General features: G+C 36.1%; 1 protein-coding gene across 1 annotated transcript in view; it reads right to left on the reverse strand.

Moving 5' to 3' along the window:
• LOC134745392 (protein embryonic gonad-like) overlaps positions 1–7,527 on the reverse strand; it is a 145,519-nt gene extending 137,992 nt beyond the window's left edge. The window contains exon 1 of the mRNA XM_063679431.1: positions 6,966–7,527. The gene's annotated coding sequence lies outside the window, so the exon portion shown is untranslated. The remainder of the gene's footprint in view (positions 1–6,965) is intronic.
• Positions 7,528–16,647: the final 9,120 nt, after the last annotated feature.

The following is a 16,647-nucleotide window of genomic DNA, read 5'->3' on the forward strand; positions in this document are numbered from 1 at the left end:
CCTAAACGCTATACGGGCATAAGGTTCTTAGGACTTTTTCAACCCGCACTATTAAGCACCATATCGTTTCGATCTGATTTCTATTTGGACATGTTTTAGTGATATATCACGGCGGCAAGATAACAGTTACTATTAATTAGACAGAATCTAGTGTATTTTACGACGCCGTTATATTTGTTAACTGCCTGGGTTCGAACCCGGCATAGCACATATTTGTGTGATTAGCGTAAATTTACTTAAGCGTAAGTAAATTATACCTAAGATACTCTAAGGATTTTTTAACCTGGTGCCCTTGCCCATGTTTTGGTTGCCATTTAACATTGGTGCCTTGGTTAACTGCCACGAATGCAGAAGACGCTGGTTCGATCCCAGCCCTGGGCACTGGAGGTCTTAGTCACTTTTTCTTTCGTATGTTAAATCTATTTCAGTGTCTAATAGCAAAATATTTGCAAACTACTAAAACGAAATAGAATGCTTTCTATTTATTTGTTATTGATTGACATCAAACAGCCATACTCTCTCTCTTATTGACAGACAGAAATATTTAGTGCCAAAGAACGATAAACATTTCTATTCGCTAGGATTCGATAACATCCGGATTCAAAGTATCACACCCGAACCACCGCATACAACACAAAACGATGCACTACCTATAAACCGACACAAAGGTAATGACAAAGTAACAAACACGTAAACAGGCAACACGCCCGTTGTCATCGGATGATTGCCCATAAATACCGGTGAAACTGTGACCACGGTCACACCCTATTGTAAAAACGTTCGTTTCGAAACTTTCTAGTGTGTGGACGGCTTAAGGTGTAAGCTTGAAGCGAACGTTTAACCTGACAAAGAGCGAACTTAGGCCACTATGTCAAAAGAGGATGTCTTTGTCCCAAAAACATGCCGAATAGTCGCTATTTTTTTAAATACTATCTACATAGTATTCGAAAAGTCGCTGTTTTTTTTTTTAGATGGTGAAATACAAGCGTACGGATGCCATAACTTATACCTAAGAGAATATGGACGTTTTGAAAAGCACATTTCTGACTCAAGTGAACAAGAACTTACTGGGTTGACAGGTTAAAAACAAATGCAGGGTACTCAAAATCGCGGAATCTCTGAAAACCTTACTCAGCATCAACACAGTACTTTAGCACTTGATATTTTTATACCTTGCCTCGTCATAAAATACCAAAAAAAACGAGGTTCAACTATTTTTTTCTATAGCTTGATGCACTACTTTCGCCTGCATCTCTAACTTGCACTAACCACCTATTATGACGGCCTGCGGTTTACCGTAAATGTGTGCAAAATAAAAGGTCAAATGTAAGGAAATTTTGCAATAAACACTATTCTGATACAAATTATTACCACAATTTGACATAGATGGTGCAATAGTTATGAAATGTGCTCTTAATATTGTGCGTGTGTGATTAGTTTTTGTACGTTGGTGAGAATTGGGACGAAATAGCAATGAATCTGTGGTCAGAATGTCCGAAGTCAATCTAATGCAGCTACTTTAATCGTGAACCAAAAATAAAATAAGTAGATAAATGTTCTCGTACTAACACCTCTAATAGAATAAGGCTATTTTTATTGTACTCGCAGATTTCTGCCGATTTCATCGCGATATTTTTCTTAAATTATTATATAACAGGTCACTCACGTATTATTAACCCATTATAGACTGAGTTTTTTTGAGGTGTCCAATTTTTGTAATTTTTTAATATGTTCTTTATTAGACCTTATGTAACGAAGTTTTAGTAATAAAATTTTTGTGAGACCTTTGGTTTTGAGAAAAAACGCTGGTACCATATGGGACCGCTAGGCACGTACTGAGGTAAAAATTTGGAAATACTATGAAATTAATAAGAGTACAAATATGTTTAAATTATTTATTTAATACATCAGTCTCTTCGGTTGCAACTTAATAACATACAGTACGTATGTTTTACTATATTTATTTGATAAATGAGCTTCCGAGACGTTACAAAAAAATAGTTTAGGTACTTTACATGAAATTGGTAGTAAAGTTGCATGCAGCCCATAATCCTACATAACATTTCGAGCATTCCAATCTCGACCGAGCCTGACAGTTCTCGTACGCACATCTTCGTCGCTTCTGAAAAGGAATGAGAAGGTGGTTTCGACCATCGTACCTTATGGCGTCACTGAACGGCTGTCAGTTCGGGAATATTTAGACGTTGGCAGACGTCCACCAGTAAGAGGTAGGTTTTGATATCTGGTTAGATACGTTTGTGTTATTTACCGACAAAAGTCCAAATGACCAGCTGCACTTGCAGCTTGCTGCGGCCTCTTAGTCCCTTGTCTTCTCCATCTTCTTGGCTAGATACGGTATTCTTTTTGCGGCATGATCGACGCGGTCGTGAGGACTGACGGAATACAACTTCGCATATGGCGTTGAGTTGTCTGCTGCTCAAATTATTTATTAAAGCACCAGCATCTTCTTCGCATGAATCGTCATCGGAAGCGATGGCGGGATCTGGAGGTTCAATATAAAATTTTTCCTCAGCCTCAATGTCCTCATTATCCTCTAAAATTGCCAATGCCTCGTGTACGCAGTGTACAAAATATGACAAAACTATAAAAAACGATAAAATATGATTACTAAATAATATTCCATTTTGATCTTTCTATAAAATGTAAAATCACTATCGTGTATTACTAAAAACAATAAAACTACTTAACAGATAAAAAACGAAAGGTTGCTGAAAAAATCGCACGGGAATCGCCTAGCGATCCCGTACGGTACCAGTAACTTTAACACGCGGTAGTTATAATATTTATACCTACCGGCACTAGTTAAATAAATTAAACTAAAGCAATGTTACTAAATTAAACAATTTTGCAATAACATTCGTTATTTATCTGTTAGTAAACTAAATATTGTAACTTACTGGAACGGCGTAAACATTTTTCCGCGAAATTTGCGATGCACCTTCTTTGACATTCAATCACACGCAACTGATGTAAATAAGTACTGTTTTAGGTTAACAATCGGCAGCGTTATGTCTCCTAGAACAACTTTCGCCAATAAGAGCCCATCTTACGCGTCGCAATTTGGCCAATCACGCGAAAATAAAAGTCGTAAATTAATGGTACCATATGGTACCGCTAGTCTATAATGGGTTAAGTCGAATAATACGCGAGTGACCCGTTTTAAAATAATTTAATATGTTTGAGTCTCACGGGAGTTTTATAAATATTTTTCTTTTTTGAAAATCAAGTGTTATAAATTAAATTTCGTACATAACTTTCGTATTAAATAAACACCACAACTAGGAAGCTTTTAGGAAAATATGGTTCATTCTAGAAATCATAGTTTTTCCTTTAAAAAGTTGTGCGAATTGTTATTGGTGTGCACCCTGAGGTTTGAACCCAATATCTCAGGGTTTAAAGCCGTACATTTTGCTAGCGGACTATAAACCAGTGTAAATGTTAGGCGTCACTCTAAATACGCAATTTTGTCGTAAATGTTAAACGACGTTTTAAATGTCCTTCATTGTAGCGTCGTAGGTATTCCTTAATATTACCAAAGAGGATATAATAAGATAGAGCGGTACTGTCATAGCAAATTTTGTAACCACTGTAAATTCACTGCCATCTATCGACATACTTTAAAACTAAAAATGAAGATTTATAAAAATACGTTAAAATGTATTTAAATATGGATATATGATTTTTTTATTTGCATTAATTATTTTTATATGATTTTGACCCATGTTCTTTCACTGATATGCGTTAAAATTATAAATAACAAACGAAACCGTCAACGCCCTCTATACGAGAGTAGGCCAAAACTAGTGGCGCCATCTGATCGAGAATCAAATTTTCGTGATTTTCGAGGCACGTTTTTTCCTTAGACTGTATCCATCTATTACGGAGTTATATCTATCTTTGATATTACCATAGCATTTTAATTAGATTGTTCTACGTGATTGACTGTTAAATTAAGTATGTTAATAAAGGCTGTCGGAAAAACCTTCGGTTATTTAACAATGCGTATATTAAGCTAATTATCGATGTATTGATTGTTGCTGTCACGGATGTTAAGATATATCAGGATCAAAAGGGTTAGTGAGATCATTTGTGCACTTGTAAGTTTTAACGTAATAGCTGCATAGATTAAGAGGTCTCAAACATTGAAATTATGAGTTTAGCTAAAAGACAAATTGATAAGCAAGTAAATTAATAAACAAGAAATATAAAGTTTAAATGAAAAAATATTAACTACGCATATTTGCCTCTTTTCATTACAACTTGGGAAATACTTACAGGCATAAAAGCTATATCTTAGACAATGTATATTATAATTATGTTATTAATTATTGACTGTTTATGCTAATAATCAGTTAGTTTTATCTTCAGCTTAAAAAGTTGCTTTAAAAAAAGTGTCGACTATTCATGTTTAATATATTGCTAGAAAATATGTTTTTCTTGTACAAATGACATAAAACGAATAAAACTGATACATGATTCTTGGGGGCTTCGATAACTTATTATAATATCAGGTACGAAACAAATAATAAAAGTAAAACCACAACCTAATCAAAACAAGTCAAGAAAAACAACTACAAACTCATAACGCACATCTTTAGTCTCGCGTCATTAAAAATATCAGACTGACATTTTTAACCACAAACTAATTAACTCAAATTGAATCTCAAAATTAATTGGCGTCAATATACATTGCGTTATAATGACCTAAAGAAGCACCAAGGTCTTCCGCGGACACAAAATTACATATGCGTTCGAACAAAAAATAAGAAGCACCATTTCTTCATCCCAGCATCTCCACCATGTTTTGAAAACCGCAAATATAAGTTTGTAATACTATATATACATAATTCGATTAGGAAATACGTACGCATAATCAATCATGCGTGTGATATATTTGACGTATGTGAGGGATCACAAACACATATGATATTTATTGCATTTGATTACCTACGGCGGGTCACGGATCTGACTTCGGATTAAAAAAAATTACATATGAATAGCAAACATTCGTTCAGCGGATTTTATGAATGTCTATCAACAGTTTAGAGTAAGGATAAGGTTTAAATATGATGGATCGATTAGTTTCGGTCAAACCAAGGTTGTTTATATCAAAAGTTGATAAATATGAGTAGGCCAGGCGTCTAGAAATATGTTTTGTTGTAAACAGAACACAAATGTATCGCCTATTTAATATTTATTACATATGTAAGTACATATACTCGTATGTGTAAAAAAGCAATAGCGCATTAAAAGGTTTACAGATAATAATTTACTATGAAAACCGCATTTTGATGCAAAATCCTGAAGTGTTTCTTCATATTGGTGATATGTTATTCTTGCTACATGCTGGACTATTAGAGGAGATAAATGGAGAAAAATTGTAGCACTATGGCATCCTAGAGTAGGACATAAAAGAAACAGAGGTGGGCAATTTAAAAGATGGTCCGATAAAATCACAGCCATGGCTGGAAGGACATGGACCAGATTAGTGCAAAATAAAAAAGAGTAAAGAAGATTGGGGGAGGCCTTTGCCTAAAGGCACACAGAATCGGCGTAGATGACCCGGACCCGGGTATGTCCTTAAACTACGTCCAAAAGAGAGGTATGGGCACTGTGAATGACATCTCGCTTTGTGTGGTAGGGCACATGACAGCGGATGTCATTCCAGATCTAGAGCAGAGCCCAACTGGGGAGGTACCTCCACCTTACAGAAAACCGCAGCCAAATAACACTAGAGCCTACTAATAGTGCTGTGTTCCTGCCGGTGAGTAAGGTTGCCAGAGCTCGAGGGAGAGGAGTGTTAGGGTCGGCAACGCGCATGTAACTCCTCTGGAGTTGCAGGCGTACATAGGCTACGGAGACTGCTTAACATCAGGCGGGCCGTATGCTTGTTTGCCACCGACGTAGTATAAAAAAAAAGATTAAGGAAAACTATAGATATAGTATAAAGATGTATTTCTGATATAAGGCTATAAATAAATTTAAATTATAATGTTAAAATGCAACCTAAACGCTGCTTACAGCGTCACTTTTGTATAAAAACTGCAACATTTTTTAAAGAATATGACATTCCGCAGCATACGGCGCCAATAAGGGACCAAAGCCTGTCAATTATCCTCAAAAATTTGCCATTTAAATCAATGATTTTTCGTTTTGACAAAAAGTTCAAATTATATTGACAGTTATTTGTGGACTGGATCGTCCCAAAATGGCGTCCAATTATGAAATTTGTTTTTTAAATTTTCTTTTCTCCACATCACATGAAACTTGGATCAAACACAAAAAAGGTTTCTTCTGTGGACAATACAATAACAGTTAATGACCCAGGTATTCAGGGTTTTCTTATTTAAATCAAGCAATGAAAAAAAATATCGCGCCTGTAAAGTTGCAGCTTATCTTCTATATTATATTAACTTTAGATCCTTTTAACTTTGCGATGTCAACAGGAAAGACGCGAACTAGTTAACCATACAATAAAATGTGCATGACACAATTTTACAATAATAAATTAGAGAAAGGAAATGCATAGGTAAGTTAGTATATCCTAAGTTATTACTGTAGCCCTTAGCTTTAAAACAATAAGGATGTACTGATAAGTGCAATCTCAGATATTGATACAGATACGACCCACGTGTACTAATCGTGTAATAAAGATAAGATAATCTATATTTATCTTTATCTTTAATCGATAAAAGGATTTACTGTCGGTGTCTAGTGTCCATTTAAAGTTGTTACAGGTCAGCAGTTAGACACTTAAGCAAAATAATGCTGTGTAGATATGTTATGTAATGTATTAATGTAGGTATAATTATTATAAAGTATACTTTATATAAATTAAAAATATTATATTAGTCAGTAGTAATATTAGTATCTAGTAGGTTTACAACCAAATTATCAGTTTTTTTTCTTCAACAAAATACTTTAAGACTGTTTATGACACTTACCTTAAATCTCGAAATATTAGCTGCCTAGGTACACGATTATCCCTGGATTTTTAATTTAAAAAAACCGGTGTCCACTCAGCTGCAAGATTCGTTCTCCATATTTACACAAAACACTCACAAAAAATCACAATAATCAGTTCATCAAAATAAACGTCAATAAAAAACACCGGCAGTTTTCGAGAGCCGTTTAAAAAAGAAAAAAGTTGCGAATTCGTAAATCGAACGCGTACGGGCGCCTGCGCGTGCGTTTCCCTCGCCTCACTCGGATGTGGTCCGTGTGTGACTGTAAAACCATCTTGCACTTCACGAAGAAGATACGTCGTGCGTCCCGCTCGCGCGCGGCGCTTGCTTGTAGTGCTGCGCCGTTTACTCTTATTATCAGAGGTTAAGCTTGGCTCATCTGTCAGTTGGCACGAGGCGGCCGGGTGGGAAGGTCGCGTCCGATAGTCCCGTTACTTTCCCTTCCATAATGCACGTAGTCTATGACGTTTGATGTCAGTTTTATTTTCATACCCAAAAACCTATACAGTTTTTTTATTTCGTTAATAAATAAGATCAATCATATTTTAATTAGGTCAATAATTTTGAGGGAAAATAAAATTTTCATAATACCACCACAATAGTTATCTTCAACATTAGTTTTATTAGGTCATAAAATGACATTGATAGCATAACAAATGTTATGAATAAATAAATTATAACAAAAAAATATGTGGGTCAAAGTTTAAATTAATATTAACCGGTCATAAATTCGAATTTATGATCTACATAGCCGCTCCAAATTTCGTCCGGTCGTCAGCCAATCGCGCGGTCGCGAAATGACAAGCACGCTAGATCATTTAGATCATTCGCTGCGCGCGCGCGCTATTGGCGTTCCACGCACAAACCACGCCCGGTACCGTTATAGGGGGGCATTGACTTAAAGTGGGGATTTGGATCAATCTCATAAGTGGTGGGGTGACATTGGTAATTGTGAGTTGTTGATTGGGTTTTAATGAGGGCGTCACACCCTGTAGTATGTGCGTACTCTGTACATCGATTACATTATTGTTGTACCTATTTGTATTAACTGTACACTCCTCAGTCCCTGAAAATATTATTTTAGTAAGTAATGATTTTAGTTAATTATTTTTAATTTTGTAAACACTGTACTTTAGGCCAGTTTTTTGTTATGAATTTTAAAAAGCAAAAAAAAAGAAATCTACTGCGCGTTATAAGATGTTGGCGGTAATCATTTATTAAATACAGGGTGAAATTGTTATCTCTGACCATTCTCCGGGGTGGATATGCAGATCATACTGAACAACTTTTACTATGGGGCCACCTCCGAAATTGCGAAAAAGACAAACTTCAAGATTTTTCATTTAGTATTTTTATTTTCAATACATTTTTCCCTGTCTGCTGGGGAGCTAACGCGAAGCATTTTACATGCGAGCTAGGCCGTCGTCTCAGGCAGAAGGGGGAGGGCCCCCGCTCCGAGTCGCTCCTGGTGCAAAGGCTGTTCTTGTAATCCAGCGTGAAAATGCTGAGGCATCATGGGCACCTTCGCACCGGGGACGGCGGGGAGCGGTTTGTTCAGGTAAATTTTTTGCTTTTGATTTTTAGTTGTAATTTGTAGTTGTAATTTTTGATTGTTATTTTATCGTTAAATCGTCTTTATTGTTACTAATAATTATAATATGTACATATATTAACAATATAAACTACAAACTAAAATATACTGCACGTTTTCCTCCGTTTCAACTTGAAGCAAGACACTTACGACCCACATTTAAAATAAGTTACCTATTAAAATGATCTTGCTACTGAGGAAACTTTATGTTCTCATGTTTTAATAGAGTTGTAAATAATAATGCATGGACATAAATGTATTTTGTAGTATGCTTCAGGGTTCAAAAGTCATCTCATGCATACCAAATAACTGAAGAATCGCCTTTAAAACGAAACAAAATGCATCTCAAAAAAATTCACCATTTAATTTAACACTGTTAGTACGCATTAACGTTTAAATTTGCATGAAAAAGTCTTGAACATATACTTATTTTCATTAAAGCTTATGTTACGTCAGTTTTAGTGCAAATAGAAATACCCAGACACTCATTAACTGAATAGGTATTTCGAAAATGAATGAATGAAAACTCTTTATTTCAGGCAAATATAGTCGCCCATAGATAAATACCTAAATACCTACATACTATGAAAATATACTTATGTTAAATTGAAAACTACAAAACACGTTATAAAATATCTATATCTCCAATAATTTGGGGCTGCCAGTAGTTGAACCAGTTTTTTACGTATTTATGTTACTATTACATTAGCCTACATATTAAAATTATCTCAGGTAGCTGAGTTTTAGGACTAAGTAGTTTGAATAGTATTACATATTTAACGTAATACAAAGCTTCATCCAGCCAGTCAGTAGCTTAACATAAAATAACTTCTTACAAACCGCGTTACTAAAATGGTAGATCTATAGGTATATGAGTAAAAATCACGTGGAAAACCACAGTCAAACCATTTATGCAACACAGTAAGTGAATTTAAGTAGGTACTAATGTAATGTGGTAGCGCAAGACGCAAGAGGTCAGTCGGGTTGAACATTGCGTTTAGCAAGTCTAGGCTGGGTCTTCCAACTGGCTCGTTAGAAGCGAATGGTTTCTAACTTTACATAAAGCAGATGGTTTGTACTTTGTACTTTTAGAATTTGGTAGGAATATGGGTCAACGCCACTCTCCACTCTCCACCATTCAAAGTCGGATTGAGCATTAAGTTGCGTTTACAAAGTCTAAACTGGGTTTTTCAACTGGCTCGTAAACGCGAATGGTTTCTAATTTTACGTAAAGCAAAATAGTTTCTATTTTTGAAATTTACTAGGGCCATATAACTTAGGTCAACGCCACTACACCGTTCACAGTCGGATTGAGCATTGCGTTTACAAATAATCAGAATGATATTTGAATCATGTTATTAGTTATAGTGCATTACGCTCGTACTTGTTCGTACATGTATTGGCGCGGGAGAGACGCAAGATAACTAAATACGTAGGCATTATTTAAATATCATTGGCCTGAAAGTCTAGGCTGGGCCTGTCAACTGGCTATTTAAAGCTAATTTTCTAACTTTACATAAAGCAGATGGTTTGAACATTTTGTAATTTGGTAGGGATTTGGATCAGCTCTGAGACTATGGTTGCAATCATTATGAAGATGGATTGACTCAACAATTATAGCGCATTTTTTTGCGCATTAATATCATATACGAACTACCTAGACTTATAAGTAAATCTTAAAATATTTCGAGGAAGGAAAGGAAATCACTTATTTTAAATTAGAATATTTACTAATAAGAAAGTGTAGGGGCCTTACTTTGCACAAACTTTTATTATTACGAAACTTGGACCCGGACTCGGACCCGGACCCGGGTCTGAACATGGACCCCAACTCGGACCCGGACCCGGACCGAACTCTGACCCAAACTTGGACCCGGACAGCCGGACTCGGACCCGGACTCGGATCCGGACCCAGTACCGGACCCGGAAATGCTACTAGAAAAGTGGGTTCGGTGGGTGGGTGGATTTTTGAACTGCGGTTCTCACAGAACAGAACTGCTATCAGAAAAGTAGGTTAGGTTAGGTGAGAGCTGTGACCCTTACAGAAACGAAATGCTATCAGAAAAGTAGGTTAGGTTATGTTAGAACTGAGACCCTTACAAAAACGAAATGCTACTAGAAAAGTGGGTCGTTTTTACCTCCCTTTTCTACATAATTAGGCAAAAGATGCTGTCTTTTTCATTTCATTGTCTAGAATCTAAGAGGGCACCATCAACAATAAGTGAACTTTCACCGGCATCCCCCATTGAAGTCGGTTTTTTTTCTTAAAAATTATTATCATAAATATTTGAAATAAAAACGGTCATAGTGTTTTCCTTGAAGTCATTTATAATCTAGATAGGTCGATAAATCTGCTCGTTTGCCTCTATTGTCATAAAAATGCTCACCTATTTCAGGGATAATCAGGGTTTGTTAAAGTTGACGTAGCAAATTGCAGACAATAAACTGTAGAACTCTAATAATATACACTAGTATATCAATCAAAAACTATCATAAATAAGGAGAACTAAGTAAATGAATGTCATCTATGATTGTATGAACGGTATGAAAGTTTATATCAACTGAGCTCACTCATTCGATTCATTCACACCATCGTCATAATTCTATCCACGAAACGTTAAGCAAGTCATAAGCCCTCGAATAAGGAATATGGAGTCCATTATAAAATGGGTCGGTCTCGCAATCTGTCGCGCGGTAAGGCTTTATCGCGCGCGCGCTACAAATTGCTACGACTTGACGTTTTTTGCGCGGCCCGAACGGGCAGCGTCCCTATTCTGAAGACTGCGCGCATTCCGAAGATAAAATTAAAGTTCCGACTGCCGCTGCACCCGAGTTCTGTAGTAGACACCGTAAAGCGAGGGTAAGACGAATAATAAAATAGATGTAATTTATAAACTGAAATACATGTCATATATAAAAGATTTCGAAGCCCTCCAGTGGTGAAGGCCGGATTCGAACCGGCGTCTTTAGCAATCCGGGCTAACGTCTTGAACCCCTGGCCACCCCGCCAAGACGGAACCCGTCCCAATTTCTCGACTATATGCCTTCTTACTAAGACTAGGCGTCTTTGACCAGCTCTAAGGGCAAGTTGTACGCGCTTGCACCTCCTATACGATTTCATTACGGAATTATGATATAGCGAGAGAGACTGGTGCTGCCATCTATACACAACTTTTGGGAACAAATCAAATTATTTTATTAAATATTTTGTTTTGTATTTTGTTTAGATGGATGTTTATATAATTTAATAAAATAATTTGATTTGTTCTCAAAAGTTGTGCATAGATTTAAATTGTTTGTTTGGATATATAAAATCTTCAAGATTGCGGGTTGGTCCGCGGGGTCTAAAATATTTGCATTAGGTACCTTACAGCCATATCGTGCCTAATTTGGAAGATAATTTTAGTTTTGCCAGGTCAGTTAGCACTGTGTTTTTTTGATAAAGTAACTGATTAATAATATTAAAAGAAACACAGATACCTACATTTAAAAAATCTAAAATTATTGAGAGGTGTAAATGTCTCTAAGTGTCAGAACTATAAGATTATATAGTTATAAACGAAATAAATATCATATACAAAAGAAAAAAATGACCAAGGCCTCCAGAGCAAAGCAAAGCAAAAAGCAAAGGGCTTTTTTTGCTTTGTATATGATATTTATTTCGTTTATAGTTTAAATTGTAGTGTGACTACTTGTAAAAAATACAAAAAATTTAAATATTTGCATAAGAAAGTATTTAATTTGTTCTTAGAGGATTATATAGTTTATCAAATTATCCTTAGAGATGTATAGGGTATCCAAGAGTCAAAATCCTGTATCATAAACACATTCATTAAGAGAAAAGAAACATACCAGAACCAAACATAACAGGATATGAATTAGATCTGGATTAGATCTCTAAGTGTCAAAAGTGATGTTTTGTTGTTGAAGAAATGTCAGTTTTGACACCCATAGATCAGATCCATATCGAATCCAGATCTAATTCATAACCTGTTATTAAAATCAGAATACGTATGTTATTCACATGAGCTGAGGAATTCTAATAAGATTCCATTCTAAGTTCCCAACTAGAATAGGGGCATTCGAATAAGTAAGCAGGGTGTCAACTAACAGGATTTATTGTGATAGCGTGCAGCCGCGACAGTTCCTACGAAACTAACTCCGAGTTATGAGAACATCTTACAACACCTTACAGAAAACCGCAGCCAAATAACACTAGACCCTACTCATAGTGTTGTGTTCCTGCCGGTAAGTAAGGTTGCCAGAGCTCAACGAGGGAGAGAAGTGTTAGGGTCGGCAACGCGCGTGTAATATCTCCGGTGTTGCAGGCGTCCATAGGGTTCGGTAACTGCTTACCATCAAGCGGGCCGTATGCTTGATTGCCACCGACGTGGTATAAAAAAAAACATGCTAACTTCTAAAAATATATGCACAACTCTGAATCTTATTCCTGATGCGAAAATTAGGTACGTAGTACTTAAAGAAAAAAGGTTTACATAAATTCATCTTCCTCGCGTTGTCTCGGCATTTTGCCACAGCTCATGGGAGCCTGGGGTCTGTTTGGAAACTAATCCCAAAAATTGGCGTAGGCACTGGGTTTAAGAAAGCGCCTGCCATCTGACCTTCCAACCCAGAGGGGAAACTAGGCCTTGTTGGGACTAGTCCGGTTTCCTCAAAATGTTTTCCTTCACCGAAAAGCGACTGGTAAATATCAAATGATATTTCGTACATAAGTTCCGAAAAAATCATTGGTACGAGCCGGGGTTTGAACCCGCGATCTCCGGTTTGCAAGTCGCACGCTCTTAGCGCTAGGCCACCAGCGCATAATAATAATAAAAAAATATTGCCATCTCAATATTTACTATAAGTTTTGCGAAACCAAATAAGTAGAGCACGAAAGATAAAACTGTCGCTAGGAGCCCGATTTAGAATTTCTTGTTCTGAAACTGGTATGGTCTTATGGATTATGTTGTGTCAGATGTCAAGTGATATTTTTGTAGCAGAAACGTCACTTTTCGGACAGATCAAATCAATAACAAGAAATTAAAATCAGAACGGTTGCTGAACTACCTAGAGTTAAACCACGAAAAGTCTGCAACGATTTTGATAGCATACGCAGTGCAAGTGTTATTTATACGTCATAGTTTCATAAAAGTTTGACGTTTAAAATAACACTTGCACTGCGAATGCTATCAAAATCGATGCAGACTTTTCTTGGTCTAACTCTAGGTAGTTCAGCAACCGTTCTGATTTGAATTTCTTGTTATTGATTTGATCTGTCAGAAAAGTGACGTTTCTGCTACAAAAATGTCACTCTTGATAGCTGATACAACATACAGAGTTAGCTATATAATTATAGTAATTACACGGTGACATGACAAGCGAAGTCGAGCGCCTTTCGGCAAGCATTATTGACTCGTCATTAATTAACAGCCATCCTTAATTAACGGCCTCGTAGCCTAGTCCGTAGTGACTTGACACTAGTGACCCTGCCTACGGTACAGGAGGTCCCGGGTTCAAATCCTGGTAAGGGAATTTGTTTATGTGTTCATCACAGATATTTGTTCACAATATATTTCATCACAACACAAGACCTTATTGTGCTTACTGTGGGGGCTAGGTCGATTTGTGTAAGATTGGCCCATTTTTTTCATCCCCATTATAAGTGAGATTGACCCATCATCATCATATCATCATCATGATGATGCAATGATGATGATATTTATTGGGATGCCTTACTCGCTCAGTACCTACTTATCGACTGTGAACCTGAAGAATCTTTCACCATTTCAGTTTAGTTAAACAATTTCAGTGTTTCCATCGGAAATATAATAAATGGTCATGTAACAAATTTCAACTCTAAAACCGGCAAGGTTAAGTTAATTCTTTAACAATCACATAATCACGTTAGCTTTTTTGTCACAAACAACTCGACATCATTCAAAATTGCACTTTATGCGTGATACATTATAGCAGATGCAAGAATGCACCGGCGCATGCGTGCGCAGTGTGGCTACGAAGTTCCGAGCGACGACGACAGATGGCGTCGGCAGTCTGATTCTGTGAAGTTGGATGTTCTACAGTCAGCATACATACGTAGCGGATGAGTACTCATACGCGTCAAAGTATCTGAGCGCCGAAGTTTGGAATAAATAGTTTTCCAAATAGAGATATGTATGCGAGTATCTCTAAGTACAATTTGCGTTTAAAATCAAAACTTATCTAATTTTGTAAATAGTAAATACTTTTGACGCGTAGTCTGATCCGCTATCTAATTTTTAAAGCTGATTGCCGACCCAGCTGGAAAAGTAAGTAGGTATTTTCTATACAGGGTGGAAATAGATTTTGGGTCAGTGAGGGCAGCTAGGCGTGTTGCTAGGCGAAAATGGTCTTAGGGACCTTTCTTCGATTTCAAATTTATGAAGATTGGCGTTTACAGATTTTGGAAAAAACATACAGGGTGCGAGAAAACGGTAATTTTTGACAAACTTCTTTTTTGATGCCAATCGATCCCATTCCTGTCCAGGATCAAAAGCTTGTATGGGACCAAAAATAAATTTCCGGCTAGAAAAGCCATAAATCGAGAAAAACTTTCCCCATACAATTTGTATGAAAATGAAAAAAGTTTTTTTTACATGTATTTTTTATGTCAATCGATTTCATTTCTATCCAGTATCAATAGTTCCCTTGGGGTCAACTTTCGGCAATGTACAAAAAAGCCATAAATTAAAGAAAACTGTTTTCATACATTTACTATTTACTATGTACCGCCTAGCAACACGGGATCTGGTAGCTGCCCTCACTGACCCAAAATCTATTTCCACCCTGTATATTAATATTATTAATGTATTGAGAACCAAGTAAATAATTATTTTTAGAAGCAAAAAACAATTGAAGTGGCAATGAAACGAGCGTTTAGGTACGCGATTAAGATTTGTTTCATACCACAACTGTATCAAACAAAAACAAACAGTGTGCCCTGCATGGAACTACAGCGATATCGCAAGCGAGTTGCTGACCCTTTATACTATAACAAATTCTTAATGCAACCTTATTAATGGGTTCTAGGTATATATACTTACCTTTAAATCTATTAGTCCAATTGCCAGAATTCTAACCCTATCATATATATAAATGTATGTCAAACACATTCTAGAAAAACATTCTAGACAATCTATGGACAATACAATATATTTAACGACTCTGGTATATTTTTCTTATTTGAGTTTAAGTAATGAAAAAATGTATCCTGCCCGTAAAGGTGGAGCGTAAAAATTAGCTTTAGATTCCCTAGACTTTGTGCCACGATTACAGGAAAAACGCGAAAGAGTTAAGCATATAATAAAATGTGCATGACCCTGTTCCGGTTTAAAACAAAATGTAGGCATCGTGAACGAAATAAACTTTATCATTGCAGTATTCATGTTTTTGGTTTATGCCTGTCCTCGGAAATGCTAAAATAAACATTTGCTCAGTTTACGAGTGGGCTTTATGACACGATAATGCAGTTTTATTTCATAAAATACGTGACTGCACTGAACAAGGACATTACAAACGTACAAACTTTCATCAAGGTGACATCCGAAGGAAATAAATAAAAACTACGGAACTTCAAAACTGTTTTTTGTTCTCTTACGTACTACTTTAAAAAAATATGAAAGTGATAAGAAATATGTACTCATTTACGAGTTGACTTGTTCATCAGTTAACCACCCTTTTTTCGAGCGGTAATATCTCGCAAACTTTCAAACAAAATAAATTATTGCTAACATTAATCGATAGATTATTTAATTGATTACAAATTTGCTTTCAAGAAATTTTACCTTTCCTTATAGTTTTGACATTATTGTGCTTTTAGAAAAAAATATTTTCAATTTAAAAATATTATGTCCCACAAATTTAAGAACGCAGTTTTCTAATGAAAACTGGTAATTGATATTAATAACAAATATATATAACACTAACAAAAATAAAAGAAAATATTTTTAGTCATATATTATCCTCAAAAAACAACATTTTGCAACATGGAGGCAGGCAAGTGCTTAGGTATGTAATGCCCTTGGTTGCACC

Source organism: Cydia strobilella, chromosome 11, assembly GCF_947568885.1.
Source record: "Cydia strobilella chromosome 11, ilCydStro3.1, whole genome shotgun sequence".
In the NCBI taxonomy this organism is placed as follows: domain Eukaryota; kingdom Metazoa; phylum Arthropoda; class Insecta; order Lepidoptera; family Tortricidae; genus Cydia; species Cydia strobilella.